Source organism: Sturnus vulgaris, chromosome 4 (assembly GCF_052056855.1).
Source record: "Sturnus vulgaris isolate bStuVul1 chromosome 4, bStuVul1.hap1, whole genome shotgun sequence".
In the NCBI taxonomy this organism is placed as follows: Eukaryota; Metazoa; Chordata; class Aves; order Passeriformes; family Sturnidae; genus Sturnus; species Sturnus vulgaris.
This window is the reverse complement of record NC_142246.1, coordinates 33,410,291-33,436,540: the sequence shown is the minus strand read 5'-3', so window position 1 is coordinate 33,436,540 and position 26,250 is coordinate 33,410,291. Positions and strand designations below refer to the sequence as shown.

Here is a 26,250-nt window from a genome sequence, read left to right as displayed (position 1 = left end):
CATACATATGTTAGCTGAGGTAAAGACAGTGCTTAGAATACTGTGGACAGAGGAATCCTTAACCAAGTTTTTATCAGATCAAATAACTGCAAACTGCAGAAAATGACAGCAGTAAAGTGACCAAAGCAAAACTGTGCTCAATTGTAATATTGGAAAGTTGTTGCCACTTTCATCCTCAGATTTGCTTTCCTAAATCAGGTGTATTACATATCTCGTTGAATTTTAACTTATCTGTATTTAAAGAACTGTTTAGCATCTTTAAATCCATTTATGTTGTGAGAGCTGACAGCGTATAGACCACACAGGAGTTCTGCCAGTAAGGCAAATGACTGACTAAATTATAGATCAAACCTAAAAACAGCTACATTATAAACTGAGAGAAAGCCTTCAGCATAGATACATGAGTCCTGGGTACATTTATTTGTGGATAGTCTCACACATTTAGAAGATTTTTATCTGGGCCTGGAAGAAACATTTCTGTGGTATGCACTTGTAAGCCAAAATCCTAATTCTCTTCCTGTGTCTCTTCTGTTAATGTGTCCTGAAGCTGGTCAGGCTTGTGCATTCCAGAACTCTTTCAGCATTCAGCTCACATATAAAGGATAAAACACAGTACTCTATTTTTAGCGACATTGTAACTTCTGATGAACTGCAGTTCATCAAAATTAGGAGTACTTCGGCGAGTCTTTTTATCGCTAGGCTGTTCCAGCAGTATTTTCATAATAAAGTAATACTTCATAGTATATAAAAGCACTAAGTGTCCTTGGTACCTGTGAGAAGAATACGGGAGATGCAAAGATTTTGCACTGGATGAAAAAGGCTGGATAATTTGTTACTCATCCCTGACACTGTAAGGTCTTATAATACAGAAAGGTATTATCGAGATGTTTCTGTGGCTTTTAATGGCATGAGAAACCATCTCTCCTTTCTTTGGGAGATGTCTCCAGAAGCCATCCATCAGCACTAAGTGCAGAGGGAATTCCACCCATTACAAAGTCCAAGAATTCCCTGTAGAACTTTTTTTTTTTTTTCTTTTTCTGCTCTTTACAAATAGTACAGAGTTTAGGAGTTGTTTTCCTGAGAAGTTCATTCAGTGCATCCAGGTACCTGAAGAGGGAACTATCTCAGCTCCTGCTTGCTATTGTTTGCTCTTAGACCTTGTTTTAACTGGTAATGCTGCTGGTGTTAGAGAATGAAGTTTTGAAATACCCTCAAAAGCATAACAAGATAGTTGTGTTTTCTGATGAGTTGCTTTACAGAGATTGTAATTATGCATTTTACAGGATAGCTATTTGTATACCACACAAAGCACATGTTTACTTGTGGGAATTGTGTGGTTTTGCTGTAATTATTAGAATCTATTGATTGTCTTCCATTATGTTAATGTTTCCAAATTAAGCAATATGAAGCAATTTTCTGCCATCCTGTATCTCAGAAGCCTAGGGATATTATTTGTAACTTCTACTGCAAGTCTAGACACCTCTGTGAATAAAACTAATAATCTACTTCATTGTAAGTTCCTCTTCTGATTGTAATCAATGAACCTTGCACTGTGGAATAATAATGAGGTGACAAATAAGGAAATAACCCTTCTGAGGCAGGGAAAGGGTGATGATAAAAGGCACAATGAACATTCAATTGACTGCTTAAACAATAACACTTTTGCCCTTTTTTTTTTGAAGGCTCGCTACTTTCAGGTAATCATAAGCTGTTTGTAGCTATGACCATTTCAAAAAAAGAAGAATAATTTTAATGATGAGCCATTATCATAATTGCTTCAGCATATCCTGAACTGGTTAAGAGACCTTATTCCTGGCCATATAGTACTTTATTGGCTTTTGATATACTGGGTCATCTTTTCAATTTGTGAGAAACTATCAAAGGTGAATAACTGAATGCTAGGGGTGGAAACACCAAAAGATTTCTGCCAATTATTTCCAAGATCAGCTGCAGTCAAGTTGCCCTGATTTTACTACTTCTAAACTTACTTCAGAAATACAAATATATCCTGATTTCAAATTTGGTTCTAATCTCTTTTGGGATAATTCCTGCTACTCACCATTTCCGTTTTACAGGTTTATATTTTATTGTCATATTTTGTGTTATTTAATCCATTCTCAAAATCTTCCAGTTGGTTTTATGACTTGTACTTAATTTCCTATTTTGTGTACCTATACTTTTATTTGTTTCTTCTCTTTGCTTAGATTTGTTCTTTTGCTTATCACACTCACTGTTATATTTTTATGCTTCTTATGATTATCTTTTGTTATGTTTTTTATTTCTATTTGCCCATATGTTTCCTATTTGCTCTTGTGGTATTTTATATAAGAACAAAGATCACAGACAATTATGAGATGTAAAGGTGGCTTTATATTTCTGTGTGACCTCAGTACTTGGAAAGTTAATAAAACAGAAACATTCAAATGTGTGTGTGTGTGCTATGTTTATTATTTCTAAATGCATGTATAAAGACATGCACCACTATTTGTATATTGCTTTTGACAAGGGAAAGAAATATCTCAACTTTTTCAAGTAGTCAGAGGATAAGAAATAAATATATTGGTAGATTTGTGGGTGTACAAGTGTGCAATTCCCCACCAGTTATTCTTAAAGAAGAAAGGTAATTAAAGTCTCAAATATGAAAGTTTTCTGACATATCAGGAAAACTATAATTTCTTATTTTTTTTCCAAAAGTGCTCATTGGCACAGAGCAAAGGTCATATTCAGAATCCAGAGGATATCCATATCCTTGGTTTAGAAAATGCAGTAGTACAAATGTGTATTTATTTATTTGTTAAACAAGTTAGTTACATAACAGTTTTCTCCTTGATTTCTTTTTGGGTGGTAATTGTGGTCTTTTTGTTCTCTTTGTTTTTATTTTGCTAATAAGTTTTTACATCATCCTTGAGATTGATATGTTTGAACCAAAATGCTCTATCCCAATCCAAAGTGAGCTAAGTTTGACAGAAACCACCCAACTGAATGGAAAAGGCTGAGCCATAGAGAAAAAGAGGAATATTTTTGCTGCATTGGTGGATATTAGCTCATATGGCTTGGATAGGAGACTTGCTTCCTTTAGTTGCTTGCTCCCTTAGTGTTTGAGATAAAAAGATAGGCACTTTCAGAAAATTAAAACCCAAAACAACAAAACAAACCTAACACACATACAACCCTCCTCTCCCTCCAAACAATGGAAAAAATACCTCAAACAAACAAAACAAAACATGATAAGCAGGACTGTGCTCACAAATGTCTGTGTTTGTACAGGTGATAATGTCCCTTGTAGCCCATAAGAAGCCTGAATCCTGATTACAGAAAACATTCCCTGCCGAGAAAACATTCTCACGTTGAAGTGCTGTGCTTAGAAACAGTGTTTTATCAAGTCAAAGAACCTTAGATACCTATGGATGTACACGTTAGGGAGGATTCAGCATGGCTTACTAACCTATTCCAAGATAGTTTAGTTGACACCTGTTGCAAGGAGACCACCACAGAGCCTGTCTGTACTCAGTCCTATGGTTTATGTTACAGAAATAAGCCTGAGGTAGATTGCAGTGTTGCCTTTACAGCCTGTGGCCGTACTGAGCTGCAAAGGTGAACACAAAAGGATGATGGTTTTGTTAGTGCAGCACAGGGTGCATGCAGGGCTGTGCCACCAGCACAGCTTGGTCCCTGTGTGGGTGCACCAGGCTGCTTTGCTAACCTTTACCCATATGGGTGGGGGCAAAATTCTTCACTCAGCTGGGGCAGATGCACCGAGCAGGGTTGACACAGCTTGTATTTACCAGGTCTCTGAGTCCTGAGCAAGGCTCTGAATCCTACTGTCAGCACAAGAATGCTCTGAAGAGGTTGGAGGAAATGGCTGGAATGTATTATTCTTTTGGAAACAAATAAAGGAACTGTCATGGGTGTAAATAAGCGCTTCCAGACAGGAAGAGATTTTGCTTAATTGTACTAAATCAAAGTTAATTTTCTATTTTCTTTGTTGACTCCTCTTAGCAGACTTGGTTTTTACGTTGTTTTATCATGCACTTGCGAAGGAGTAAAGTGGCATACAACACTGATGTTGGTTTGCTTTTGTAAGACACTGAATATTAATGATTCTAAACTATATTACTTAGGAAGAAGTCTTAATAGAGAAAACAGACTTATGAGGTAGACTTCTTACCAAAAAGAAGGACTCACCCTGGTTCACATGTTCCTGGGGTTGTTTTTTTTTTTTTAAATGGCCTCCCTAGCAGTCAATTTGGACAGTGAGGGATAGTAATTTTTTAAGCATAGTAGTATCTTTTTATTTTTTAGGAAAAGCATTGGTAGGATTTAGGATTTATCTATTCTCCATTTTCATACTCAGGAAGTTTAGGAGAATTACCATTTTTTAATACCACAGAAACATAGAATGGCCTGAGTTGGAAGGTTGGTTTGGTTGGAAGAGACCTGTTAAAGATCATCTTCTGCTAAATGATGTTCCTCAAAACCCCTGATCATTCATCTGTCTTCTTGATACCTATCTTAAGTAGGTCTTTCACATTCAAAAGGAAAAAACATACATGGACTCTGCTTACTATGATGAATTTGAAAGATTCGGATATTTTAAAGATTTGCCTGGAAACCATATAATAATTTGATATATTCCTAAAGAAAAAAATCACAATACTTTATTAAGGTTCTAAGCCTGTACTAGTGACCACACTTGCACAGCATTCATATGTCAGGCTCCCTAATCCCTAAGGATTCACAGGCTAAATCTCCTGAAGAGGTGCAGCCACAGTCAAGCCATGAGATTAAATAACCATTAATGTGTATGAAACCTGGTCAGGACACATTTCTGGGGTGCACCTGACAAGGGCTGCACACAGTTTTAGTGCAACACTCAGAGAGGACACTGGAACCACTACTCAGTGTGTTTCAGATAGGATACAGTAAGGAGCTGGAACCTGAATTAATCTACTGCTGCTACATCTTGATAAAGACCTGTGCTCCTGAGCATCGGTGTTTCAGTGCACATGATGTGCAGCAGAACAATTCTTTAGCTTACCAGAATCCTTTCTGTTCTTTGACAAAACTGATGGGGCAGGTACCTCTTAACCTACTGATGTGGAAGCAATTGGTTGACATCTTGTGACTGAGTCCAGGATTAGATACCTAAATTGAATTACTCTCAAGATGTGACCTCTGTTTTTAAGAAGCTGATGTTCCTTAAAAGGCTCCTTAAAAACTTTCAGCCTTTGAACATAAAAGTTGCTTTCAAGTTAATAATTAAGGCATTTAAAAATAAAGGAGTAGAATGCATTTGATCTAGCTTTTCATATTTTCTAAGTATGCCAAATAAGAGTGCCTTGAATAAAGCTACTGAATTCAAAAGGTTGGGTGTGAAATAAAATAGTGCCATCTGGTTTAGAGGAGGAATTAATGCAAGGAAACACTCAACCAGAATTACTCCAGAGAACATACACTAAAATATAGAGACATTTTGTTTACATATTTCCTTTTATAAAATAATGCTTCTAAAACTTAATAAATATTTTCCCTAGTAACAGACAGTGGCAATAATAATTCATGCTTTTCTTCTAAGATTTGCTAATATTTTTGTAAAAATTAGAGAAGGAAAAATATGAGGGGGGAAATATTGAGAGAGCAAAAAGAATTCTTAGTTTATGATAAAAATTCTTTTGAGTGTGAGAAAACACATTTTTGCAGAAAAGCCTTTGTCAAAGGCAGTTTAATTTGCAGAATTTAAAAAGAAGTGTTTACACTTCGGATAAATGCAAATACAGCATTTAGGAAAATTACCTTTGCATTACTTACTTCACTAATTACCTCCAAAGCACCTCTAAAGCATACAATATAATTTCAAATCATGTTAAATGGACAAAAATTGCGAAGCACTTTTCTAAAGTTCAGATGTTAGAACTAAGATCTTTGGCATATTTTTATTTACTAAAATTGTGCAAATGTCTTGAAACTTTCTCATTACAATAATCACGCCTTGAATTGTTCACTTGCTTACCCAAGTATTTTTTTCTATTTTCTCTCTTTTCAGTCTTTCTTTAATACACAAACTACATACTGTTATTTTTAAAGCAAAATTATTACTTTTATCATATGGAAGTTGATAAGAATGCAAATAGAGAGTATTTCCATATAATAACAACAAAGTTCATAGAACTGATTCTTCACTTTTCTCTGTAAGCAAAGCCCTCAACTAATATTATTTTATGTCCAGTCAGAATATGATTGCATAGTTGGTATTAATGGCTACGGTGGACAACTGAGCTATTATAAAAAACTCTATTCAATCTCATAAAATATTGAGAGTATCACAATTCTGCGTGCATGTTAGTGGTAATGTTTATTCAGCCTGTAGACTTCTGTTCATTTCATCAACATTCTCTGTAATGGGAGATTTTCATGATAGATGTAGGAACTTGTGTTACTATAGTTGCAGTCACTAATCTTATCTCAAGCATTAAAAAATAATCATCAGTATCCTTTATTATTTGAAAGGAAACATCATTGAACGATTTTACCAGCAGTGTTTAATTTTCAAAAGTAAATTCAGACGATTTTTACAACTATAGAGATTTTGAAGTAAGTCTGTTTGGAGTAGTGTGCACAGGAGCTAGAAAAAAAATCCTGAAAAACACTATAGATCTGAAAAAAGAGAAATGTTAAAAACATAAATGCCTCCCTGTCAATGGAATGCAAGAGGCAATGTTGCATCTTGTGTAACATAAAGGAACATTCACTGGAACTGATAATAAGAAACATTTATATAAAATACTTTAGAAAACATAAACAGGGGTTTATTGGTTTGTTTTTGGTTTTATTTTTTCCATTAAATCTGAATAAGAGAGCAATCTTTATTGAATTTTCTGATTGTAATGGGATATTAGAAAGTGAGATAAGAATAATTTCCTAGAAAATGCATAATGAAGTCAAGTAAGCAGAGCTGGACATGACCAAAATAATAAAAGTAGATTATGTGATAGCCAATTTAAACCTCTGTCTAGTAATGTGTTGATGCAGCATGCTAAAACTTGGTCACAAAATGACAGCAAAGCAGAACTGGTGGCAAGTACATGTGTAAGCATCATGTTATTGAGAAACACTTAGAATTACCTTTTCCTCGTTTTTTTGTTCAAACATATTTCCATGTTCATCTTGAATATTTTCAGCATATATTTTTTAAATGTCTTTTCTTGATATAATTACGTACAAAAGGAAAAAAGCTTCCTATGAATACTCAGAATTGTTTGATCGTAAGACAAGGCAACTACTTTACAAAACGTAAAACTATTTGCACTGATTTTCTGTATCATACTGACATTTGCAACTATAGTTCTTTTCATCAAGAATCATGAATAAATTCTGAACTCAAGCAATTTTTAGCAAATATTTTTCATTTTCTTTTGGACCTCTGAGAGAGGAAAAAGTAGGAATCCAATTTCTCTGAATACTTCAGGAAAAGGAAAGTTAAACACTGTCACATAAGTGACATTGACAGGGAAGCAAAGCTTCAGCTTTTTTTTTTTTTTTTAACTTTGTTTTCCTAACAGTTAAGAAAGATACTTGACATTTCAAAGATTCTGGGAAAATACAGACAGAAGCCAGTCTGTTTCTTTATCTTACAGAAGTAAAGTATATATGGATGAACAAAAACGTATTTGTGGAGGGAGTTAAGTGCATGGCTAATCTAAAATAAGCCAAAGCCTACATCATAAGCATCATTATAAGAAGCTTACCACATTAATGAATGCACTTCCTTAGTGTTGTCTATGCATCAAGCTTCTCCTAATTCCCCTATTGGTAACTCCAGTAACATCTGAAACCACAGCCTTCCTACCTCCAAAGCAAAGGAAATTAATGTGATAAGCAAAGCTGCATCTTTCCCTGTCATTATTGTAACCCTTTCTCAACAATAAATTTTCACATTGTTTAATTGTAAGCCGTGCTTCTCATTATTGTCTCAATTTTCTCAGCAAAGCATCTGGAGATCGACATTAATGTTATTACTTTGGTAATAATTGTGTTAAATAACTGCAGAAAAGCAATAGCACAAAACTATTTATATTATATTTCTGCTGCTATTGCACTCCTGTCTGCTATATAATAACATAAAAGAACTTGACAGTGTAAATACCCAGGTGACGAAAGGCTTGCTAAAATTAAAAGAAACATGAATAGAGTAAGGATTTAATAAATATACTTTTATTTTTCCTTTTCTAATTTTGTAAATAGTTTGATACTCAGTAATATGTGCAGGGGGGGAAAAAAGCCAACTAGAAAAAGTATGATGAAAATAGAATTTAGAAAGTAACTAAAAGATGTGAGAAAAAGAAAAGGAGGAAAAAGAATTGCAGTTTGGACAAAAAAACCTGTTCCAGATCATTGTTCAGAATTTAGAATTAGTTCAACATCAGAGGAAAAAATCATTGTCTCATAATATCTTGATAACTACAGAAGCAATCTCTGCAGCTCCTGCTGCTGGATGCACTCTGCAGCTAATTTCCATGAGATTACCTTTCCCAAAAGATTAGGAAAACTGTTTCTCTGCTACAGAAAACAGGCTCACAATACCAAAATGCTTATTGCAACACTAACAACATCTTTTCAATATTAAGTGCTTGCAATGCAAATCAAGCATAAAATCTCACTTTTATTTATTTGTCGGGTGGTTTTGGTTTTTTGTTTTGTTTTTGTTTGGTTGGTTTTTGTGGTTTTGTTTTTGTTTTTTGTTTTGCTTTGGTTTTGTTTGGGTTTTTTTTGTTTTTTGGGGTTTTTTTTTGGTGCAGGAAGAGGGAGGGCGAGTAGCAGGTGCTGATCAGGGCTGATTGAGCACACCTGGGAAGGGCAGTTCCCAGCACAGCTCGGGAGGTCCCTGAGGCCAGCAGGTCACTTCTGGAGTTTGCTCTCTTAGCTGGAGGAGGATGAGGCCTGAGCTGCTCTAGAGAGCTTAGGGTTTTGTTTTATATTTTTAGATGAGGTCCACTACATTCTGAAAACAAATGAAGCAAAGTAGTAGCCTTCCTTAGGAACTAACAGGCAGATGACATAGTTACAGATGATCAGTGTTCTGTGGAGATGGCTACAAAATGGAGGAGAATCTCAACTAGCAGGGAAGAAAAGGAGAAATTTAGAAAAGGAATTGGAAGGCATATGCATCAGATTCTGCTCGTTGAAGAACTGTAAGAATAGGTGTTTGTGACCAGGAGGGAAAAGAATCCTCAATAAGCCTTCATGCTCACTCCTGCAAAGTCAGCTAAAAACACCAGGGCTACACATTTTGTGACCTGGCAGATTTCCTGTGAGCAGCAAAGCACTTCCAAGGTGTGGAGCAGAAGACGAAAGAAAACCTCGATATTGTGGAGCTAGGTAGGTGTGCGCCTGGATGATAAATCCAAGTGCTGAATTAAGCTTAGTAAAATAAATTCTGGAGAATCTTAGAGGGGGTTGCATCTTCCCTCATTCTGCCCTGTCTCCCCCTACTAGCCCTGGCAGAGGGGAAAACACTGCTTTTCCAAACTGCAGATGATCTTGACAAAAAAAAATATGCTGGCAAGTAACATATACCTCGTACAGATGCCTCAGGACAGGAGCATTCTGAACACATTCTTGGCTTTGTGCAGTCTGAGGCAGGTGATGGAGATTTGCACTGAAATACTGGGCATGGCAAAGAGGGGAAGTCAGTGTGGGTAGAAAGGCAAGGTGCTTTTAAGTAGTGCCTTCTGCCACAGTGTGATAACTGCTTGCAAGCTTGGTCTGTTAAGCCAAGAAATGTTTTGGGAATAAAGTAACTGCAAGTGAGAAGCAGCACAGGCAGATGTGCTGCTGGGTGAGCTACAGAAGCGAAAGTCCATGTTTCTGTAACTTATGCTGGGCTACTCTGTGCAGTATTCTTACAATAATGAACATAGCTGTGAATGAGTGATGTGAGGAGAGCCCTTCCCCAGCTGGAAAGCTCTGTGGAACAGTTCCCTTCTCCCAGATTAGCAAGTTCTGAGCCTTTACAAGTAGATGAAGCATGAGGAGCCTTGCTGCTGTTGCTTGATTCTGCAGCTACTATTCTTACCATGCTTTCTTTTACTCTTACACTGCATTAAGCTGTGCCCTGTAACATTCACACTTCTTTCCAGCTGAAACCTACTCCAGTCGATTTTTTGTCTTGTTGCCTAACTGTTTCATTATCCTATATTTTTTAGCTTTTCACGCATTTTGATGTCTTTATCCTTGGGCACTTTCTCTTTTAACTTTTCTGATTCTGCCTCTCCTTCCAATTCCATCTGTGTCATTTACCTTCTACTCCCATTTTCCCACATCTCATCTTCTTGTCTTACCTTGTTCTGTTCTTATTATGTATCTCTCAGTGAGAGTTTGTTAAGGTGAGAAGAAAAAGAATGACGTCCTTTGCCAGTTCTCTTTTAAAGGTCTTCTAATTACTAGCAAACCAGTTGTACTTGCTGAAACCAATTACCAAACCATGCTTTCTCCTGTGACTCACTTGAAATTCATTTAGGTATGAAATGCTAGACTGCTTTAGTCAAGCCTAAGCAAAGAAATCTATTTGAAAAGTTGCAAGAAGCTAGTCTTTTTACAGAAACTGGTGGTTTTCATGGGCAGAATTTCCAACTGAAACTTCAGAACAAGTAGATGTCTCAGTCTGGTAAAAGACACTTGACCAACAAATATTTTCCTGGTGGGAGAAAAGCTGAAGGGTGGGGGAAAACCTGAAATAGTGTGAATTAAAAAGCTAACTGTAAGCTGGATTTCTTTTAAAAGGCAGCTTAAGTGATAAAATAAAACACCAAATCATAGTTCTGTCCATGACTTTGGAAGTTATTAAAAACAACTGGTAGGCACAGAAAGCTGGGTCACACCAATTAGTTTTTCTGTAAGAAATCTTGTTTCAGACTCTCTAAAAAAGAAAAATCAAGTTTCCAAAGGCATAGGAACACTTCTATAAATGTCAGATAGATGAGAAGTGAAAGAGAAATTTCTTTATATGTTCTTTTCTGTTGCTTTTAAAAGATGAACTTTCTTCTTCTGACTCCTATTTTCCACTAATTATTGCTAACCATGCCACTGCTTCCTGTAACCCTATTTTAAATGACACACTATAGATCTCTAACCTATACAGTAGAAACTTTTTTTTTTTCACAAGAATTATTTAATCATCAATATTTTAAAACTTTCTTTTAAAGTAGTGCTGGACGGCTTTGTTGTTTTTTTTAAACAAGTGTGGGAAGGGAGAGGGCTACAGGGGTGGTTTCTGTGAGAAGCTGCCAGAAGCTTCCCATGTATCTCATAGAGCCAATGCTAATCAGCTCCAAGATGGAGCTGCTGAGAGAGAAATGAGAATATAAACAAGAAAGAGCTGTGCAGGAGGAGGGGTGGGAGGTGCTCCAGGTTCCAGAGCAGAGATTCCTGTGCAGTCTGAGGTCAAGACCATGGTGAGACAGCTGTGCCCCTGCAGCTCATGGACGTCGGGGTGGAGCAGTGATCCATTCCTATCCTGTGGTGGAACCCCCACCAGAGCAGGGGGATGCCTGAAGGAATCTGCTACTCTGTGGGAAACCCATGCTGGAGCAGGCTCTTGGCAAACCTTTGGACCCATGGAGAGAATCCCCACTGGAGCAGGTTCCTGGCAGGTCTTGCGATGTGCTGAGCACTTATGGTGTACCCTTCTTCCTGAAGGACTGCACTCCATGGAAGAGACCTATGCTGGAGCAGCTCCCAGAGAACTGCAGTCTCTGGGGAGAATTCATATTGGAATACTTCATAGACTACTTCATGGGAGTGGACCCCAAAATGGAGTAGGGGAAGAGTGTGAGGGGTCCTCCCCCTGAGAAGGAAGCAGTGAGAGAGACAATGCATGACCTTAGCTCATCCCATGAGACTGCCATTCTATTTTCTTGCTCCTGTCCAGCTGAGGGAAGGAGGGGCAGCTTTGGTGGGCACCTGGCATCCCACCAGCACCAGCCCACCACGGGCAATTTAATGGCTCCTGACCTTGGGACCAAACAGGTTCTTTTAATTTACAATCTTGGAAGTGCTGTTCCCTGAAGATTCCTTCTGGAATGGAGTACTGGTTAAAAGATTAAGCCCCAGGAAAGAAACAAGCAATAAACCTGGTCCTTACTGTAGTTCACACGCTCTCAGTAGCAGATGAGTACACAGGAGATGTGGTTTAGGGGACAGTGAGGGGGAAAAAAGGAAGGGGGTGCACTGTTTTGTGGTATATTATGCTATGCTTACTGGTATAGGTGACTCCTAGATTTTATTTGTACTACATTATTAAAAAAAAACCAACCAAACAAAGGCAATCTGTCCTTCCTCCAAAAAATGAAAAGACCCCAAACAAAAGACCTCAAAACAAAGAACACCCCAACACAGGGGGATAATAGCAATACCCCTCAGTGGAAGGTAGTGTGGGTATGTGTGCCATTGCTGGTTTCAATTCCTGCATCTTGATCATTCTGTGCAGTGCAGCATGATAGGATGATATTGCATAAGGATAATACATCTGCCTTAGTGATGTGATGGGCATGCAGTAATATAAGCTTTGTCCCTGAAGTGCAGGATTTGTTAGGTCAGGTACAGTTCTATACTGAGATTTTTGTGCTAATATATGACTTGGGAGTCAATAGCCTTCAGGACTGAATTTCTCTGTAGTTTGCTGGAGACGTCCACGAGGGATGTGCTTGCTTTGCCAAGCCTTTTTATAGATAGCAGTTTGCTTCAAAAATGTATGGTTTTCTGTCCAGTTTACTTGATTTTGTTTGTTCAGTTTTAGTTGTTTCCATTTACCAGTGTGTGTATTTTCAGAAACACATGAGTGTTTGACCAGTAATTTCAGGTTTTTGCTCTCCCTCTCTTTGAGCTTTTGTGAATGAACTGTGACTGAAGGACTGTATTAAATGAGTAGATGCAAACTATGATTGAAGCACAAGGCTTGTATTGAGTCAGAAATAGAGTGAAGTTTTCCTTTCAGTGTCCTATCACTTAGGAATGTACTGTTGCTGATATAAATGTGATAAATTGCCTGTGAATAATAAAAAAGTTTCACCTCTTTATGATTCACTATATAAAAACTGATTTCTATAGAACTCTTTCAATGACTCTTATCTGCTTTTATTACTGCTTTTTAGATATAGTTCATCCTTAAATGTTCCTTAAAGCAGGATTTTTTTCTGCTTTTGTTCTTAAATGTGCTCATACAATTGTTATGGAATGGGATCTCCCAACAGCATTAAACATCTCTTCAGACTAAATGTGAATTAATATATCATTGATTAACAACTTTGAATTTATATGAATGTACTTATGGTTATTCTGCATGATTTTGTGTGTATGTTTTTATAGCAAGTTATGCTCACATGTTAAAAAGGTTGCTTGTCAAAAGATACTGGACTAGCAAGCTCCTGACAGTAGCAGACATGAAGAAAGGAACTGATTATTCTGTGGTTAGTTCTTGTCTTTTGCAGTGTGTTTCAAACTTGTCAGAGCAGACTGCTGTGTGCAGTTTGGTATCTTGAGCCCTTTATAATTACCAGTCACTGGCAGACACTTCTTCCTGCTCTAGTCTCTCTTGTGCTGGCTCTAGCTAGCACAGGGAGCTGAAACCGAGGGGTTTTGTAGCTCTACAGCATTTAAGCTGAAGTGGAAGCTTTACCTGGCAGGTAGGACGTTTCTCAATGTGCTCACTTGCTGTAATCTGAAGATTTACCTCTTCCCTGGGTGAGAAAAGTCTTGCTGTTCATGTGGATGTTGTGGAATTAAATTAATTCCAGGCCTGTTAAGGTAAAATAAAATGAGAATACTTTTCAATTATATTCTGAATGAGCAAGTTAGTTAAAAAGCTAATAAAATGTAAAAATCAATAAGTAGTTTTTGGTATAGTCAGGATGAGGTTCTTTTTGAAATTCCCCCTCATCTCCAGGAGGCCACTCTTCCCTAGTCAGCAAGGGACAGGGAGGAGTGTCAATCAGTTTTCCTCTTCAGGCTGCCCAGATCTCATCGATATGTTTCAGTCTTTTAAATTCTTTTCTGTTAATTTCTATCCTGGAAATAGTCTGGCCATTTAATTAAAATAAACATTGCTTCAGTCTCTTACAAATGTATGTATCTATTAGAGCAATGCATCATTTCCATTTGCCTTGCCAGTGAATAACTACTTGCTGCATCTGTGCCAGCACATTGCAGGTCTTACATTGCACTCAGCATTCCACATTATGTGGTATGTGAGCAATTTTTGATACAACTGCTCAAAAAGATTAAAATGTAGCTCATTACTTGACTGGATATGCTAATAATTAATTGCTGATACTTGATCTCTTCTTTCTTCAGAGCAGACAGACCTCCAGTAGTCACACAGTTTCTGTTGCACAGGTTCTATTGTCATTAGTTATGAAAAGCAATTATTTTGGAAGGCATGGATTTTTAAAATGAGATTAAATTCTTACAGTTCAGCCTGTAATTTCCCATAGTTTGCTTTGCTTTTCTTACTTGATGAAGCATTATTTTCTGATTTGTTTTGGAGGAAATGGACCAATTTTTTTTTTAGAGTGGTTTGTGTTGCTTTTTTCTTTGTTTTCATTGCTAGTGTTACTGTGATCAAATATACAGATTTGTTGTGCTGTAAGATGCAAACAGTTTAGATTTTTACGTAGTATAAAAAGAGTAAATTCTTATTCTGAAGTTACATATTTGATTTTGTTCTTAAAGGTTATTTTTTGGTTGTGCTTTTTCTTTGCCTTCCACCTGACTAGAAACAGCCATCCACATCTGCTTATTTAATTTAAAAATCAATAAAAAGGAATAAAATACCTAAGGAACAAAATATGCTGGTGACTAACCTTTCTCTTTAAACAGAAAGTTCTATAAAATTTATGAAAAATAGTTCAAAAAAAAAGTAAATGGAGCACTTTTGATTTAAAAGATTCTTCTCAGATATCCTCAACCTATCAACAAACTTTTCGATGAGTTTACCATTCTGTTTGGTTTTGATTTGGTTTTTAAAGGGGAAAGGAAAAATGTAGTATTTAGAGTCAGCATTGTGTAGAAATAGCAGTTACTGCATGGTAAAGAAGAAATTAATTTATAGCCATATTATCTACGTTGCTTTTAAACATAGCAAATTAGAAAATGTAGCTTACATGAGTGATCTAGGGGTTTTTATTAATACTCCAATGTATTTGGAGATTACATCTAAGAGCTTATATAATAATAAATATAATTTATATAATGTAAAAAGAAGATAATTTAATCTGAAATTCCAAAATCTATGTACTGATACTGATGTTTACTCAGGATATTATTTTAGCTAGCTTAGTTTTGTCCCTCTGATTGCTTAATGATTAGGTCAGTCACCTACAGGTACAATTGTATTCGTGCCTTTGGTCAGTAATATTAAGATTGTCATTAAAATTTGCACTTCAATTAATATTGCTCTTGGTGTAGAACTCAAATTTTCTCTGTGAGGGGGAAAACAGGAGTCCAGATGTGGTGTCAGTACAATTGGTGTGTGTGTGTGTATAAATATATATATATGTATGTGTGTGTTTATATAGGTATATGTTCAGAGGTGCAGACACACTGCATCAGGCCCTTCCTCCACATGGAGACAGTCACAAGGGTAATATATATATATATATTATTAAATATTTTATCTAATATTTTTAACAGTGGAAGTAGAAAATGACAGAAACCAAAGAATTTTGTTGCAAGTGTTGAGCAATTTATGATTTTTTTTTTAATCTTATCATGCAACTTTCCTGATACTTGCCCAGAGTTCTGCTGCTCTAAACTTGTTTGCTGTCTTTTATCCAAAGGTCTCCTGGTATAATTTACTTTTTCCCCATTTTGATCTGGAGGCCACATGAAATGAAAGTGGTAGTTCTGCAATAAATACTTTCTTGATAAACCTGCAAATAAGGTTTCTTATTGCAGGATATCTGTGTCTCACCTTTAGTATTAAATGTCAGCTTTTATGTCATACTAAATATGTAAAATACTGATAAGATTTAAAACAAAACATAATTCTACTTAAAGAATCATAGAAATTGCCCATGGAGAAGGGGGAAATGGGACACTAGTTGAAACTAAGATGTTTTCATGATTGAAAATACATATTTACTTTGAAGTATCATTATAATCTGGAGTGACAACTTTTTATCTTTATTTTGTTTCTACAGTTGTAGGATCTCAATAGCTCAGGGCACATGGACATGTTTTATTCATTCTGCTGTGGCACGTTAAGGAGTCACATTAAGAATTCAGAGATAACTTCTCATTTAGGAAGCATCTGTGGACTTAGCTACTTTCATGAATTCTAAAGACCTGAAATTGTCAATATGTAACACAATTGATGTTTTTTGTTATTTCATTTACTAGAAATTGATATTTCTATATATGGAAGGGAAAAGACGAGTAAGATTACCTGTAAGATTGAACAAATCATATGAAAAATGCTTTTTGATTTGGCTTTCTGTTTGTTTCTTCTGTTGCAAACCTCTTTTTTATGTGAAAATTAGAATATATCAGTGTAGGAAACTATTTTTATCCTATTTAATCACTTGCTGTATCTGATCTATGAGAATGACCATTGGCAATGTGATGAGATTTAAATTTTTCTCAGCTCTGATACATTTGATAAGTCCAGTGGAATAAACTGGAGATACCATTATCTCATTTTCAATGTATTAAAAAGTCAGCAGAATTATATCTAATGCATGTCCTTAGTATCTGGTCCTATTTATTTTGCCAGTTATAAGTGAAAGTGTCCATATTGTAGTAATCTGTGTCTGCTGGTAGAGTATTAAGATGTATTAGAGCTTCTTTTTCATTCCATTATGTTTTTGTTTGTGTATGTTGTGAATTTTTTCCTTTGGTCCCAAGGCATAATTTGTTAGCTCATTCGGTGGCAGTGTGTCTATAAAGACACAAATTTCACTTGTCCTGCCTTTGTGATTCTTAATTCTTGTGGGGAGGGGAGTGGGGAAAGACATAGACGCTATTGTGGGTATATTTCTTATTTATAGTATGAAAAGATTCTTATTAGCTTTTGCAATTCAAAGTTTATTCTATATTAAATTAATATATTTATGTTGCTTTGACTTCTTAACAGGCAATAACTTCAAACTATAGCGGCATGCTTTCGTGGAGAACATAGATTCTACTGGCAGGAAGTAACAGTAAGTGCTTAGGTGTTATAATTTCTTTTTAATGAAGAAGTTTTCTTTCTAAGTGTTTGATGTTTACTTTAAATGTTTTCCAGGAAGCCATTATGACCACCCACTATACTGCCAGTGCTGAAATATGCAAGTAGGTTCTCTCAGTGGATCAGATGGCTCTTGCTCAGATTATTTAGTTGTCCTTCACAAGAAGGAAAACCCAATTGGAGTAAAGGCATCTGTTTCAACTGTAGTTGGCTATAGTTCCAAGTGTTTTCATTGAATGAGCATAATTGTGTTGATGAAACAATTTTTTGAAGTTATTAAAATTATTAGAAACTGAAGTGGAAGAATTACTATACCTTTTAAAGAGTTTTATTATATTTTAATGGATAACAGGAGACCAGAAAAGAAAATTAGTGTTTAGTTGGAGAACGAGTCAGTGTTCTGAAAGACTGAGCAAAGGTACAAAAGTAGTTCATGATAGGTTATTTTTAGGTTATTGCTTTGAGGTTTTGCAGCCAGGGTTAAAAATAAGTGGCCTTCAACAATAATTTAAAAAAGGACTTCATTGTCATACAGACACTGCTCTTCTTAACAGCTTTTAACAGTCTCCATGTAAAACAATACAATTGGCAATTGCTGTCCACATTAAGCCTTTATGTCCTTTGTAAATTAATTTTGAAACACACCTGTTGTAAGATTGAATATAAAAGTAAATTTATATCAGTTGCTGTGTTTACCAAGGGATTGATTTAGGAAGGTTATATCTTTTATTAGCTTCCAGTTTGCCTTCAGTTTTCATTAGATACTGAATAAGGATTGTTGGAGGGAGACAGGCAGTCTTGCACTCAGAAGCAGAGTGTGCTGCTGCTAGAGGGCTTTTATGACCTCAGGACATCATTGCTTGGGGCAATGTCTGATCGAGATCAGAAGAGTAAGCCCTGTAGTATTTCAACGGGTCTGTAACAATCAGTGTCCTTACAAAGCTGTGTTAAGACTAGTTTTGGTTATATGTTTTTGAATGTAGTATTGAGTCCCTTACCTCTTTTCCTAAATTCATCTCTACCTGTGAGTTATCAAAAACAATTATATGATCTTCCACCTCTATAAGCTGTGGTACAATGAACTGAGATCTAATTAAATCCTTTAAGAAAGAGATATGCTGAGTATTCTTAAATCAACTTACCTCCAGTGATTTTGGTGTATATACAAGTTGACACAAATGTTGAATCATTTTTTTCATTATTCTTTTAAGTAGGAGAGAGTTGGTGATCATAAAGGGAGAATCAGCTTTAGTTTGCAAAATTAAGATCTTGGTCTGGGTAGGATGCAGCATTTTATGAAATGTTTTATAACTTTTCCTTGGTCAATTTCTTTTTATAGGGCTTGATATTAGAACTTTTTATTTACTCCTGGAGGTCTGTTACACTTGAAAGCAGGGGACTATTTTTGAAGGATTTTGTATAAATATTTGCATAAATGCAAACTGTCTCTCCTGATCATCATAAATTTGTTTAAATTTCTTTCTGATGACAGTCTTCTCTGTGGAGAAAAATGGTTCCTCTGCATCACATGATGCTACTTTTTGAAATATTGAGGGTGCTCAGGCTTGGGGTTTTTGGTTTTGGGGTTTTTTAACTGAAATGAGACTGGAGGTAGAGGAACCTCCATCGTCTTTTAGGTGTCTTCCAAAGAAAACTTGGGATTTGATTTCTAGAAAAATTAATAGGAAGAATTAGGCTTTCATTTTAAAGCTTTGTGGCAAACTGTTTTGTTGTTTTAGTTTTATTTTTCCTTGATATGTGCTTTTATTTTAAACTGGTCAGTCTATTTGTCCCCACATGCTGTGATATTATTGAGCCAACACATATCATTTTCTTCTCAACTAAGCAGTGAAGAAATGTCAAAGAAGGTAGTGTCAGCTAGAAGTAGAGATTATATTTTTTTTTCCAGCAGAGGGGCAAATGAATTTTAAAACTTTGTAGTATTTGATCTTGCAAAGAAAGATCTATTTTCTGCTTAATCGCTTGAAGTTCTGTCAATTGGACAAAAAGGGAGGATTCCATTGCTATCCTAAATAAAGTACTGAAATGTTTATTTTACTACCAGGAAAGAATCAATTTTTAAAAAATCCTATTATGCGTTGATATTTTGGTGCCTTTTCAAGAATATATTCTAACGTCCATCACATGGTGCAAAATAATAGATGGTGAATAAATTGTGAAGCTATTCTGTCCACTTCTTTTACCAATTCTGATTATACCTAGAAGCCCATGTGTATTTTATCCTGAGTGCTAAGCTATTCTAGCACATGTTGTTTGAAAAGCCATTTGGAGAATTGCACCTCTAATTAGGAGTAACTTTTATTTATGTTTGCTGTGACCAGCTATATTTCTTGCCTTTGTAGAAATGCCCTATGGCTTGAAGGAGATGAAGAGCAGCAGGGAGCTCATTATCTGGGCATTTCTATAGATGACCATTCATATGCATAGTCACAGTTTCACTAGAGAAGGCTTATTACTAGATGGGATATTGCATTTTCAATATGTTAGAAAAAACTAAATAGTTGGTTTTGATTGAAGCAGTAGCCTTATATTGAAATATGAAGGGAAAGCAGTAAACTGTAATGTAATCTAAGTCTCTAAAATTCAGTGGGTTTAGGTGCCTTCTTGGAAGTTTGATCAGTAAAAAACCTAAAAAAAAAAAAAAAAAAAAAAGAGAAAAAATTAAATAAGAAAAATTACTATATTCCCTGGAAAGGGAAACATTAAAGTTCAGAATTTGGATAGATACATCATTTAAAATTATACAATTTATCAATACTGCAATATGTTAGTGAAATTGATTAAATAATCTTTATTTCATCTTGCATCTTCAATTTTTGAAGTTCTGTCCCTTTTGATAACTCTAATAGCTGATGTAATTTCCTTTTTATCTTTCTTTTTTTTTTTTAATATGTCCACTTCTCAGTTCTGTTTGTCAAGGTTTGGTTTTTTTTGTTTGGTTTGCTCATCTTGAGTCAGAGGATGGGGAAATAACTTTTGTGGAATTTTTTTGGTTTGTTTGTTTGGGTTTTTTTTAAGTACTGATTTGTTTACCAGTAAGAAATTACAAAGATTATTTCAAGGATGAAGAGCTGCTAATATGAAAGTCACGATGTTGACATGAATGTGCTTCTTTACATCTCTAAAATATTAGGAAACTGAATAATCCATTAGATGTTTTCAGTGCTTTTTTCCTCTGTCTTCCAGAGTAACCCATCTATTGTGCTTGTACAGTTCAAAAGCCTGTTGATACAGGTAGAGCCAGAGTGCAGAAACGCGAGTCCTTAATTAGAATGCTTCTATATTTAAATAAAAACTTCTTCAATTACAGTAAATTAAGTAATTTTGGAGACCACTTTTTTATTTTACTTTTACATATAAAATAACTGGGGTACTCTAATTCACATAAATTAGAGTTTTGTAAAGCAGTAACTGAAAAAGAGCCTGTCAGGCTATTCAACTAGATGAGCTTTGAGATAAGTGTGGTATGCTTGTGGATATGGTGAGTTTAGCCCTTTTTTGCATAAAGAAGCATTGCTGGCATGTAATCAAAATGATGATGACTGTCTGGGAAACATGCTTTCAAGGGTTACTTCCAGCAATGAGTCATAAGTAAAAGCTCTTCATCTAGCAGAGAACACATTAAGCTGGAAGAACAAACAAAAAGCTTGTTGGTAGATCAAAGAAAATACAAGCATAAAAGATACTCTTAGAAGATCAGTTGGTCTAAATATCAGAATTGTAGTAATATCTTTCTGTCTTATTCTCCTCTGGTTTATTGCTTTCATGTATACCTTGATTATTTTAGCTGCTGGCTTAGTTTCCTTCAAAAAGCTGCTCATTTGCTGCAACTTTAATGGGATAGAGAGCAAAGTGTTAGCAGCCTTAGGAGAACTGAATTCATGTTCTAATGGGAATACAATTTTTAGCCAGTTCTCTTGTACTTTGTTCAGCTAACTCTAGAAAAGGAAATCAAACATTGAGGACTGCGTCTGGCATGTATGAAACATACTTGTGTGTACCTGTCTGTCCATCTAGAGGTAGAGAGATGAGGCATATGATAGCTGCACAAAGTGAGATAATATCTTCCTGTCTACTGAGAGTGTATTTTTACAGCTCATTCACAACATAAATTCTTGTATGATTGCTAATTTAAAGTATTTCTGATGTAGGTGCTTCTTTCTAGATTACGTAGTGACCATCTATGGCCTGAAGGCTGTATCAGATTTGTCAACCATTCTGACTTTTTTTCTTCTTTGCTTTAAAATTGAACTTCTTTCTAATAAATGGGAGTGAATGAGGTGATTTGTCCTTGCAGCTCATTCTTCTGTAAGCCTTTTTCACTTTTCATTTGACTGAAAGGAGGTCCATTCTACAATCCAGTACTCCACCATGTAAACACTTGTGTCTTTTCGTGTTCTGATAATACATTAGTGATGCAGCTGCTTTCTGCATGTGACTTGAGCTAGCTTCTAGCCCTTTATTTAGGGGACAAATGCCCTATGTAAGAGGACAATTTACTCTGTAAATAAACAAATAAGCTTTATGGAAGTCATATTTTGAATGTTCTTCCTCATAATTTTATACATAAAAGCAATTTGCTATTACAAATCAACTCATCTGGTTTTGCACAAAATATCTTCCCCTTGTCACAGAAAGGAAGACTGGAACATATAAATCATTTGAAATTTCTGAAAGACATTGTTTTGGGAAGGGCTACATATTGTACCAACAAAGTCACTGCTGGCTGCAAAATTGAATGGGACACAAATGTATTGCATTCATAATATTAGCTATAAAATTTGAAATTAATATCAGTTTCTGCTTCTGTTACCATGTGCTAATTAGCATAAAAGAAACTTTACCCTAAGAGCTGTGAGGTAATTAACACAAAATTCAACCCCGGAAAACATTTCCAAATCAGAAAAGGCTCTAAATGAAAATGACTGTTGGGAAAGCACTGAGGCAAGAATGATGTATATTTTCTGATATCTACTTGCCAGGCATCTACTTTAGGCCAAATAGCAGGGAGGGGGAGAAGATAATTTGCTGGGCAAGGCAGACCTTTGATTCACTGCACGTGACTATTACCACAGGGAAAAAAAATTAAAAAACATTATTTCAGATTGCTGTAGCAAAAATGCATATAAAATGCCGTTTCCCTTCTGGAAGCCCTTTGTTATAGAGTGACAATTTTGGGAATCATGCTACAATGTGTTAGTTGTCATTTCTAATGCTCAGCTATTAGCCACAGTGTTGAGTTAGATTATGAGATTTTGATCTCTTCAGATCATCTGACGATGCTTTCCCTAGAGCATTCCAATAGTTGTATGTAAAACAGTCTACACTTTTTCAACCTTTTTCAGAGTTGGGAATATTTTTGTGACCTTAATCTGATGGAGGGCATTTTACCTTTTAGCATGTGTCAAATGGATGGAGAAATGCATGATCAGGGGATCAGACAAGACAGTTGGCTTTTGATGATATGTAATACAAAGCATGAGATGCAAAGTACAAAGCAGTGTCTTTGCCTGCACTCGGTCTGCACAAAGGTCCCTAACTTCACTAGGAAGAAGAAATAGTTGCTAGCTACTGATTTATGGATAGATTGATTGATTTGAAAAACTAGCCCAATAGCTAGACTTTTTAGAAACTGCTTGTAACTTTCTCCAGTTTGTAACAGGACTGCTTATGAAGCCTTCAGGTGTGGGGGACTTTCTTGTTCATAGTATGTCATTTTAAAGGTAACCTCAGCAAATATCCAATATGCAGTTCCAATGGTTAACATTAAATATAGCATATTTCAAAATAAATCAATATAATGCTGCATCAGCATTTCAAAGTGTCCTCATGATTACTAGTGCCAGAGAGGGGAGAATAAAGTTTGGAGGAGGTAATTACAATGACCTTGCATTACTGAGCTGGTGAGGGGTACTGGATTTTGTCCACAAGTAATGGAGTTTTTCATAAGGTGCTGCTTATCAACAGCTTGTGCATGCAGATATCAATGAAAGTTAATGTGAATACCTACATATGAATGTAAATTGCAAACCAAGTATGCCTGATATTTCTCAAAAGCATTACAGTTTTAGGTGAGATAATTTAAGAAGTATTTTTTCTTATTCTTATTAACTTAAAGTTTTTAGCAAACTAAAAATTATTTCTAGAATATTCTTTAATTGCTGGTATGTTTTTATATTGACAGTGGTTTGCACCAGGCAGTCTACCTTCTTTAACAGTTAATATGGTGTTTGGGGATACACTGCAACAGTGTGTGTTTAGTTTAACAATGGTTTATAATTTACCTGAAAAATTCAGAGGCTAAACTAGATATTAGGTTGTCTGTAAAATACATTATTTATTAATACATATAATTTCCAAATGCTTGTTTGTTTCTTTGCATTTTTGTCTTAGAGCTAAGAATTGTGTCTTAAGACAAATATTAGAAAAGCAGAATATGCTGACAGTCTTCTGAAATATGGAGAGGAACAGCAGTTTTTGCTGAACATCAAGTTGTTTATTTTTCCAGTATTTCTACCACTGACCCTTACTGTTGTTACAGTAAACAAGACTGAACTCACTATAAGAGGGTCCACTTAGAATAATCTGGGTTGTCTTTTAGCAGCCTTGGAACACAGATCTTTAACTTTTGCAACTGCATAATTGCTGCCTTAACTGCAGAAGTGAGAGATCATCAATGCACTGACTATTATATGCTTTTATAGTACAGTTGTTTAGGTCCACGAGTTTTCAATATTTTGTGTGTTATCTAATAAGCTCTTTCTGAGGTGATGAAGATCCATGTATACCAAATAACTTTAAAATACTATACCAGTGGAAAAACAAACCAACTCCCAATGCAAAAGAAGAGGAATAACCAGGAAGATAAAGCAGCTTCAGGGAGGGAAAAGCTAATTGTCAAGTAGAAGGGAAAAGGTCTCAGGAGACAGATATTGCTAAATGCAGGATTTTCACTCCGAGTATGGAATTCTGTGGAGGATTTATGTGAAAAGCTGGTAATTGAGGCACTGTTAACTGTTTCCCTGCTTATCAAAACATTAAACTGGAAAGATTTTTTTACAAGGGATTTCTTTGCTGTCTGAGAATGATGATCAGTTGTAATGTCCAAGTTAAACCAAGTTACACAGACAGAGCAAGACACAGAATGTTGTCCACTCGTGATGGTGATAAAACCTACATAGTCTCTTGGGCTGCTTTTACATTCTTATACAATAGACCACAGATTTGTGGTTCCCTGGGGTGGCGTCCATGCAAAGTGACACTTAGGTCATACCCTTAGGTTTTCTGTGAAAAGCAACCTGTGTGCAACAGCAATGGAGCAGGAATGGAGGGCTTGTGAACACATGGAATCAGGACAGTGCTGGATGCACAGCTGGACTCAGTTATGTATTGACAAATTAAGCTAACTCTGAAGGCTACTGAAATATGAGGTCTCTGTCATAATGATTTTATCCTGTGCTGCTACAGTTTGCAGGGAAGGGAACAGATTAACAAACAGATTCTCTTTTGCAAATATTGAGAAAATGTCTCATTTTTACAGTATTCTGATTTTATGCTGAATGAAATGTTAACTTGACATTTGTCATCCAGTTTAAAAGATTTAAAGGCTTACTGGGAAAAAAATCCAAACAAACATACCCCACATACTATAGAATTAAATGTGTGGCTTTCAGATAAAGTGAAAAGTAATATGTGGGTTTTTGGTATTTGAACTCTTAAAAGTTCCATTACAAATCCACTGGAGTTATCTTTGTTTCGTATGTCTTACTGGTCAATGTGTGTGCTGAACAAAAAAATTTATCATTTGTACATCTCGGATCTAAAGCCTATTTATGAGGAGAGTGATGTTTACAATGCAGAAAATGAAGGCCTTTTTTCAAAGTTGTTGAGAAAATATTGTGAATGTGTTTTTGATGCTTTAAGTGGGCATGTCTAGGCTTTCAAGTGATGTATAGAGCAATCTGTTTCTTGGTCCTTATGGCATTATGGTTTGGCAGGGCAATGGCTTTATATAGAACAAGATCATCTCGTGATAGTAGAATCTGAAGGGGACCTACTCCTGTTAGCAGTTATCATCTCTTAACAGGGAATTGTCATCATTTTCATATTTATTCTTTTAGTTGGTGTTTCCCAGTACTAGTTATAGCATCAGCTTTACATGATCAGGGAGGCTCAGCCAGCAAAATTGTTCTTGAATGGTTTCAACTGTGACTTGAACCCCTGTTGAAATGTTCCTGGATATATCTCCCTGCTTCCAGATTTTTTGTATTGGGCACTGCAAAAACACTAGATTCATACTTATGTGAAGTCTAGTGGATTAATTCAGAGATTTGTGATTTAATACATTTGAAGTATTTAAATATGTTTCATTTAATTAATTAGGTTTTTGTAGAAGATGTGAACAAAGGATAATTCCCCAAAACAACAAATTTATTTTTTCTTATATATATAGACCTCTAATTTACTCAAAACTGAGAAACTGCAAAAGTTATTTGTTTCTCCTATTTGTATGTAGCTTTTCCTTAAGGGTGAGTGTGAAACAAAACAGTGACTGAAATTTAAATCGAGTTTCTTTAAAATAATTTCAAACATCCAGACTTCCTGGGGTTCTAGTACCTGGAGGAAACTATAATAGAATATATGGGTATTATTCAGTGAGAGGCAAGTTGTTACAGGTACAGGTATCTGATTTAGAAAAGAGACAAATGTTTTAACCTATTGTACTGTAAGGCAAGTATTATAAAGACTATTAGTAGAAATATAACATAAATTTCTAACAGGTGTTTTGTACTTCAAGTATTTTATAATTTTCTTCTAGATTACTAATCTGTTTGAATTAGAGTCTTTCCCTTTAAAATCAGGAAAACACTTTTCTTGATATTTCAGCTTTAAAAAACATTTGTATTCTGTGCTTCTGCGCTCCCATGTTCACGTTTATTACACAAGATTAAATAAGTGAATAAGTGCATCCTTTTGTAATGTTGTTTGACACATTCGAGGATTTTCAACAA

General features: G+C 35.6%; 1 protein-coding gene across 26 annotated transcripts in view; it reads left to right on the top strand.

The window, feature by feature from the left end:
• TENM3 (teneurin transmembrane protein 3) overlaps positions 1-26,250 on the top strand; it is a 1,293,899-nt gene that overhangs the window by 304,186 nt on the left and 963,463 nt on the right. For 25 of the 26 annotated variants that reach the window (XM_088163549.1, XM_088163550.1, XM_088163547.1 and 22 more), the window contains one exon: positions 17,126-17,192. The exons of the other annotated variant lie outside the window; for it this stretch is intronic. The gene's annotated coding sequence lies outside the window, so the exon portion shown is untranslated. The remainder of the gene's footprint in view (positions 1-17,125; positions 17,193-26,250) is intronic. 26 annotated transcript variants of the gene reach the window in all.